This window comes from Pteropus vampyrus, unplaced genomic scaffold, assembly GCF_000151845.1.
Source record: "Pteropus vampyrus isolate Shadow unplaced genomic scaffold, Pvam_2.0 Scaffold47, whole genome shotgun sequence".
NCBI lineage: Eukaryota > Metazoa > Chordata > Mammalia > Chiroptera > Pteropodidae > Pteropus > Pteropus vampyrus.
Window position 1 is genome coordinate 6533426 of NW_011888828.1, and position 8960 is coordinate 6542385.

General features: G+C 37.5%; 1 protein-coding gene and 1 pseudogene across 1 annotated transcript in view; both read left to right on the forward strand.

The window, feature by feature from the left end:
- The window catches only part of TTC29 (tetratricopeptide repeat domain 29), a 199136-nt gene that overhangs the window by 38156 nt on the left and 152020 nt on the right, over window positions 1–8960 (forward strand). The gene's annotated exons all lie outside the window — the stretch shown is intronic.
- Window positions 8424–8960, forward strand: part of LOC105291585 — a 13625-nt pseudogene continuing 13088 nt past the window's right edge.

The following is an 8960-nucleotide window of genomic DNA, read 5'->3' on the forward strand; positions in this document are numbered from 1 at the left end:
AGACTTTAGGAGTTCCGAAGGCCATTTGTGTCCTGAGGCTCAGTAGTGCCCTCTCCAGTGAGTGATGTGAGTGCAGCCAGTAGGACTGGGATCTAAGCATTTTAATCATAGCATTTTAAGACTGGTACCCAGAAATTCACTGGCAACAGAAACTCTGCCATTCTTTCTTCATCAGTAAGGGTAGCACTCGTATGTAGGTTTTCAGAGGGACTTAGCCCAACTTTCTGTTCTCATGCTCAGCAGGGAAGGCAGAGATATACGTGGAGGCTTCTCTCCAGCCAGGAGGCCCAAGGCCTCCCAGCCACATGTATGAAGGCCTAGGATAGAAGAGAGCCAAGGAGGCCAGATGCGAGTTTCTGCCCTTTCTAGTCCTTGTTCATAGAGAGCAGTGTTCCCCATGCTGCTGTCCTGCTTGCAGTGGATCTGTTTCTCTCTCAGAACTGAGGCGACGATGTAACGAAATACCAATGATGCAGTGCAGAGTAGCCATCAAGAGCTGGGGCCTTGGAGCCATGCTGCCTGGATGCCAAGCCCGATTCTGCATTTATGATGCTGGGACCTTGAGCGATTTTCTTAAACTTCTTGTAATTCATATCCTTCCTTGTAAACTGAAACCATCATTCAGCAGTTATTTATTGTACTACTCCTCTGGGAAGGGTACTATTTGTGGGGCTGAGGATACAGCCATTAAAAAAAATAAATAAGTTCCCTGCTGCCATGGAAAAAATAAGTATACACTGTCAAAGAGATAACAGCTATGCAGAAAAATTAAGTATGGTAAGAAAATAAACAGTGACGTGAAGTATTTTAGATGGAGCAATCAGAATAGTCTTCTCTTAGGAGATGGCATTTGACCAGAGGTCTGAATGCAGTGAGGAGTAAGCAAGTGCAAAGGCCCCGAGGCTGAAGTGTGTCTGGAATAATGACATTACCTATGAAATACGGTTGTTGTGAGGTTAAATTAGGTAATTCATTTAAGAACTTTAAACAGGACCTGTGCATAAACATTTCTTGATAATTATTAGTTGTTAGTTCTGTGATACTGCTTCATATATTCTGGCTCAGCTAGTCCAATTCTCCACCTGATGATGTTTGAGGACACTGCCACCTGCTGCTTCTGGCTGGTAAAACTAGTCAGTATGGGTAACATGTTGAGAAGCTGGTGCTGTTTCTCATCTGCTGCCCATCCTTCCTCCTGTATCATGGTTTCTACTGGCTAGACATCCATTCGACTCCTTGAATCAACTTTGCCTTCTGCTTTAAATGAGATTTCTGTTGGCACCTGCCAAGCCCCGGCCTACTCCCCACCACAATGCCAAGGATCCAGGACAATTGTGTCTTATAGGGAGATATCTTTAGGTGTAGAAGACTGCTCCAGACACAAGTTTCACTGGGGCCTGTGTTTTTGTCAAATGGCTACCTCCCTCTTTGAGCCTAAGAAGCCCAATAGAAGAATAAAGACACTAAGTTACAATGGGGTCTTATCAGACTACCCACCAGCTCAGCAGGGGCTCAGGTTGTCTTTGAAAGAAAAACTGACAAACTCCCACAGAGCTACCACTGCCTCAACACAGTCACCATTTGAGACTTGCACTTACCACCACAGATTCACAACCTTCTGAAATACCTCTATTGAGTTGTTATTTATCATTTTTTAGAAAATCATACTTCTGAGTGCCAATAACCTTGTCCATATTTGGGAAAATGGCAAGTGGAGATGGCTTTCTGGTCATGCCTGAGTCTGGCTCTGCACACAGGGGTGCCATTTGCTGTATGCAGATGCAGGAGCCTGGCTACGTACAAGACTTGCTTAGTGAACACGTCTTACATGACCTTCCGCCCCAGTGTCCTGACATGATCCCCTAACATGGCACGCCATAGTCAACAACAGTCACATCAACTGCAACAGACTTTCATTATGAACCTGTTAAAAGCCAGACATTATGCTAAGAACTTTTCATTTGTCATCTACTTTCAACGTCACCACAATCCTGTCTAACTCAGACACTGTATACGGCGGCAGGTTACAAAATCGTTATCTCCCATTGATACCCCAATCACAATGACTTGGATTTCTATCTCTTGTCACTAGTAGATATCTAGTTCTTTACCAGTTTCCCTTCCACAGATTTCCTGGAATTCTAGGAAATTCTTTCCATCGCAAAACACGTGGCCATCTGTGCCATGTCGGCCTGGGTCTGGGCCCTGCTGGGCCTTTCTGCAGATTTCCTCTTCCTGCTCAAGGTTCATTTCACTCAGTCAGCAGCTTCTATTCTCCCTGGCTTGACTTTGTCTCAAGTGTAGGCTCAGAGGCTTTCCATATTTCCTTACTGTAATAAGGAAGATTGAGCTATAATGTTTTACCAAAACCCATGATGGCTTAGGAGAATGGAGTGGAATGATACACAGAGGACTTTAAATTGGTCGTTAGCTTTGGTTGTTCTCAGAGTCCAAGATCAAGGTCCTCTGAAGCCCCTTTGGAGGCCCAAGCCCCTGTAATGTGCTCATCTGCCAGCTCCTTTCTCCCAACATATTGCAGGGGCCAGCCCATGTTAGCAATGAGACTTCCTTACAGATGTGTCTTGTACTCTGATTTCAAACTTCTTTCTTCTCCAGTTCCAAATAAAGTGACAGTTATCCATATTATCTAAAACCTAATCGTTGGGCTCTCATTTTCCACCCCAGGATAAAGAACAACCTCATCCCTATCCACAGGGCCTTTTCCAAAGGTCCCTATTAAAGGCAATGTATAAGAACACAAGCCAGCATCAGGACATTCCTCAGTTTCTGAGTTACTCCCTGTTGACTCATCTCACACATGAGATAAACACAGACCTGTCCAAACTGAGCTTGAGCATTCCCAGCCCTTATAGACATGATACTAAGACCAGCTGCTATACCCTTCCTGACACTTTCCAGTCTCTGCTCCCAACCTCTACCATGTTTTGTACGTATTATCCAATTGAATTCTCACCACAGTCCTATGGAATAGGTATTATTGCTGTGCTTTTTGTCATTTACTACACGCCAAAAAATGATGAGATTGAAACTTTCATAGGTCCATGGAACAGATAAGTAAACCCCGGTTTACTTAGAAAGTTTAAATAACTTGTCTAATGTGGTGGATAGACATTTATACACAGAAGGCACACTGTGTAATCCACATGCCATCATCCAATGATACCCTCTTTGTCAAGGATAATTTACCACGCCTATGAACTTAGCCATTCGATTAACTAGCACTGTGTGTAGCTTGCTTTCTAGCTTTGGAGTGGGCTGTTCAGATGTATAATCATCTGTCTCCAGGTCTAAACCCACAAGCTAATCACCAAGTAAAGCAAGCTACCATATTCTAAAGACATGCCACCCCTGATTTATCACTCATGGACCACATAGCCTTCACACCTCAACCTTGGGGGCTCCTTCTCTGGACTGTGATAATCACTTCTTTTTATTTTTCTTAAACTACATAACATGACATTTTATTCTTTATTACAAAATGCCTTTGTTAATCACTATATATCATCTTACATTGTTCCCGTGTGCTTTTTATTTTTGGATGTGTTGGACATGTCTTCCACATAAAATTAGAACTCCCTTGAAGGTAAGGACCATGTCTTAAACTTCTTTCATGTTTTCTCCAAAGAACATGACATTATGCTAAGTTCATACAAAATACTAAATGAATATTGGCTTGAAATAATGTTGACAGGAATTAACAACAACAACAAAAAAGAACTGGTATAAACAATTTTATAATGTCCCTTCAAATATATGTTTTGAATTATTTTTCATTTGTCCAGTAAATTTATAAGTGCTACAAATCATCAATGGTAATTCTAGGAACAAGTAGTAAAAGGCATTTTTATCTTTTTTAAACGATTAAAAAAACAATGAATCTCCAAAGTTCATAGATAAATGGTGAAAAAAGAAACATACATTTATAATTTTTAATAGCTGAAAAAAGTTAAAATAGTTTCTTACGATTTCTAAGTAACAGTTTTCATACATTAATTGTTAGATAGTCTTATCTTAACATTTTCTAAAGTGCCTCTAGATGTCTTTATAATCCACTTTATGTAAATAAATGGAAAACGTTTAGCCTTGCAATTACAAAAAATAAAAGAGGATAGTGTTTCGGTTAATTTTTGGCAACAACTGTTTGATAAAGGCAAATGCAAACACCTCTTTCTGAAGAATTTCAGTTTAATGAAGTCCTTTTAACATACGTTTAATAAAATGCTGAATGAAAAAGTCAGCTATTTTACCAAAAGCTTTTGAATACAGCCTGTTCTTTCTGCCTTTTTTGGGAAACTGCTGCTTTCTGATTATAAATGATATGTCTTTTGTCTTGTTGCTTAATGTTTCTGGAGTTTAAAAAATATCTCAATGTAAAGTTAAACCTACTTTAGGAACATTAACATATGAAGCCAAAGATTATCTTGCCATGGGCCATTGCTCTGCCTTTAAATAATATAAATTTGATCAAATTCAGATATTGAAGTAGACAGTATCCACTGGAAAGTTTTCATTTCTTTCCTACTTTCTTAAAATCCCTGGAAACTTGTTTATTTCAGTAAAGAGCCCACCCTCTTCCAAACACATCAGCCTTTCAAAACCTTTATTTAAATGCCTCTGCCAAATGAAAGGCTTCTTTCATGCCATTTCAAGCCCTGAAGTACCAAAAGGGTAAATAACTTGAAGTATCAGTTTTGACTGACTTGACTTTGAAACAGGCACAGCCTGCGTAAACAGCTGCTCAGCTGCAGAGACGCTTACCTGCCTCTCTAAGCAGTGCCTCTGTTCCCTACTAATGTGGTAACAATGATAAACACCTTAATTCACTGGATTAATGAGTTAAAGCCAATAGAAAAGGACAAAAACCCATAACTTTTCCACAAACTTAGTTAAATGTCAAGGTTTTTAAAGGCCTAGTTAGCAAGTATATTAGATGAGATATGTCAGTTTCCCAATTTACGACTCTGACTTGTCTCTTGTGATTCCTTATAGCCTCTAGCCATTCTCCTCTTACCTGAGGCATTCTCTGGCAAAAACCTGATGCTTCCAGTCATTCTGCATTCTTGTGTTTCTTCAAAAATAATTGGACAGGCACCTTTCCATAAACAATCATCATTAGTTATATACAGTACACAGATATGAATACCACACAAGTAAGTTTCAATGGAATGTCTTCAGCCAAATAGTAATAATTTGGCCTGCAAGTTACCGATGTGATTGACAGAGAGTTAATGCACTTAGCACTTTTCCAGGAGGCTCTGAGTATTAGCTCCTTGATGCTCAGAAAGTCCTGCTCCCAGAAAAGTGACATAGACATTGACCATTGAGTTTGTTGCTATTCAATAGCTGGTTCCGTTTCCAGACTCTATGATTAAAGTCATTATAGGAACTGTCAGCAGGGAGGAAGAAATGGAAACTGTCACAAGAAGCAACTGTCTGAAATGTTAAAGATTCCCATAATATTGAACATTTTAAAGTAGGGATTTTAACTTGATGAAGATCAACCTAAATTACAAAGCTGCAAGCTTCAAATACTTTCTGCTAGGTTGATTAACCTCATCTCTCTGTTTCTTTCTTTCTTTCTTTTTTATTATTATTATTATTTTTTTTAACCTTCTTGGAAAAATTCTAAAAAATAAAAATTTAAAAAGCCAAACCTTCGTTCTTATGGCTATAAACAAAGTTTACAACAAATATGAATTACCATTTTTCAAGGACCTGTTCTTAGAAGCATGCATATTCTGTGGAAAAGATTGAAAAAATGAAAGTGTAAACTGAGTATACTAAAAGCACATGATTTGAAAGTTTTTAGTAATTATTTTTATATCGAAGAACCATGATAGCTCTAATATTCAATGAACACAATATTTTCGGTCTGACGAGCTTGGACATGTTTATAAGTTGCTACTAGTTATTTTTTTTCTAAGGTTAAAAATTAAAATTCTTGATTTATAATTAGGACTTATCTTTGTTTTATAATCTTATAATAGAGCATTGGGTATACAGACCATTGAAATGATTTATAAGTTAGATATTTTTTGGAAATTTATTAATTTAAAAAATAGATCTTGAGTACATACATCAAGTGTTTATTAACACTATTAGATTACCAATTAATATTTAATCTCATTTTGTACTGTATTTAAAAATAAGTGGGAAGTTTAAGCAACTGTCACAGATCAGAGCCCACAAAGACATGATGCCTGAATAGGATCTTAGAACAGAAAAGAAATATTAGGAAAAACTAATGAAATCTGAATAATGTGTAGAGTTTAGTTAACCAATATCCATTCCTTAATTATGACAAATGTACACTAGAATAGTGTTAGGGTTGCCATGGGACATATGTATTCTAAAAAATGATTTGTTATTGATCTGAAATTCAAATTTAACTGGGTATCCTGTGTTTTATCAGCTAAATCTGGCAACCCTGATAATAATGTAAGATAATTAACGATAGGAGAAATTGGATGAGGGGTATATAGGAACTCTCTGTAATGTCTTTGCAACTTTTCTATAAATCTAAAATTATTCTAAAAGAAGAAGTATATTTAAATTTTTAAAAAGCAAATGGGAAAACATATAGCCCATGAAATACATTTTGCTTTAATATTTTAGTTGGAGCATTTTATATACCTAAGAAAGATTAAAATCTGACACCAGCCTAAACTTTAATTCTTTTTCAATATGTAAACAAGTTTGCCCTTTAAATAATGTATGTTTTAACCCATTTGGTAGTAAGAGGAGAGCCTGAAACAATTATACTAACAGTAATGGTCTTCTATTTATTTTTCTTTCCTCGCCTGCTATGCCCAGGTTTTGACATTAAGAATATTATATTTGATATTTTCTGCATTAAAAACCACTTTAGGCTTTGGTTCCATTTTACTCCCAGTCAGAAAGATCAGAAAAAGCTCAAGTCACACAGTGAGAAACTTTATCCACTGAATGAGACATTATCCATTCCACCAGACTGCAAATCAAAGAGTATCTCTTAGGCTGCTTAAAAATTCATTTTAAAATCTGATCCTGATTGTACTTTTATGGTAATTTCATACCATCAATCATCCTTTTACCTTTAGTCTCTGGGTCCACTGCTCTCCCCATAGATCTCATTCACTCTACCTCATTATAATTCTTTAGGTGAGAAAACAGGAGAAGAAACCTTAACAGAAAATGAGAGAAAGATGTAAATTTCTTGAGAAAAGTCAGGTTCACTAAGAAGCAGAGCTAATGATATGTTCTGATCTTCCTTTTTTTGTAATTAAAAGATGGGAGGAATAACGGACCCCAAAAAGGCGAAAAACATGTCTTCCATGCAGATAACCTATTTATAATCTGCATTCGATCTCCCTTATATAGCTTATAGTTTTAAGCCATCATGGTTCTGACTTGTTTCTGCCATTTGAAGTGAACAAAAGAAATGTTTTTGAAACTCTAGAGAACTTTTCTTTCATTGCGTGATGTTTGCCTGCCCTTTACCCAGGCTGCCTCCTTTCTAATTCTGTTTTTAGTAAATTATATTATCAGAGAGTAGAATTATCAGCAGGTAGCTATAAGCCACACAGAGCAGGCCGCTCTCTAGGTATATACGTTTACATAAAGTTATGGGAAATCAATAATATAACTTTGGTTATTATTCTCCATTTGGCAATGTATATATGCCTGCTCCAGCTAACAATTAATCATTGGAAAGGAATAGCATATGGCTGTGTGTCAGCCAGAAAGTGCTCGTGGCAAGTGAAATGATTTCTAACATCCAGTTTAAGTCAAGCATTCATTCAGCCTTTTCAGCATGATTCAATTTTACTAACAATAAATGTTGTATTTTTGCTCCATTGATTTGAATGCTGACTCTGGTGTAAAGCATATTTCTTAGAGCAACACGAAATGTAGTAGATAATAAACTCCGCAGCGCAGCTCAGCCTCGGTACATTTAGATTGGAATAAAAAATGGCCGTAAAACACAAGGGAAGGGGCTGATTTCTCTAAAGTACCAAGTCCAGCCGTACTCTCGTTCGTTACATCTCTAACAAAATGTTACCATAAACCACAGGATGCCAATAATAGCAATAATCTCTCCAAAACGGGTTGTTACCAGCAGTTAGTGACCAGTTTCTTAGTTAATGCCCTGAGGGGAAAGGCTTTAAGAAAGCTGTATTCACTATTTTCTCTCAGGCAATTTAACTGGATGCATTAAACTGCATTTTCATTGAGATTTCAAAATGTTTGTGTTCAGACAAGGCCCTCCTCTTAAAGTCTTTTGATTAAATCTCCGTTGCTGCAGCCTCAGGAAGAGCAAATAAGCAACACATCTAAGTGTGGAAGTTAGATAATTTAAACAGTTTCTTAATTAATAACTTAAGTGACAATCTCAAACTGATAAAACAAATCTATATGCCGATATGATCATGTGGAAGTTCTTCGTTCATGATTTAATGCTCTCTGCCATTGAAACTGTAAGTTGACCCTCCATTCATTCATTCGTTCATGAAGATGATAATTCCCGCTTGCCATTTTTGCGGGGTATTGTGAGGATCAAAGGCAATTTTATCTGTGAAAGAGATCAAAAACTATCTCTCTCACAAATGAAATTGTGAAAACTGCCTCTTTCGGTACTATGAGGCAGGGACTGCTGGCCAGCTGCCCTCCTTCTTTATCAGAAGTAACTAGGTGTGCTTTGGCAGAGCTAACTGGTTAATTTTCACATATACCTAGAAGGTTAAATTTTAACTCCCTGTTGCAAAGGCAGTTGGAGGTGGGAGTGGAGAGGGGTCCTGGAAATGAGTTTTCAGCAGCTGCTTCTAGCAAGAGTCTGAACCCACTCAAATATAGATTGAAAATTCAAGATTTAAGGCATTCAACTTGTATTTTAGGGCTTGTAAAATACCAGCACCACTTCTTTTGAAAATGTAAACTTATCAGATGTTAATGAATCATCT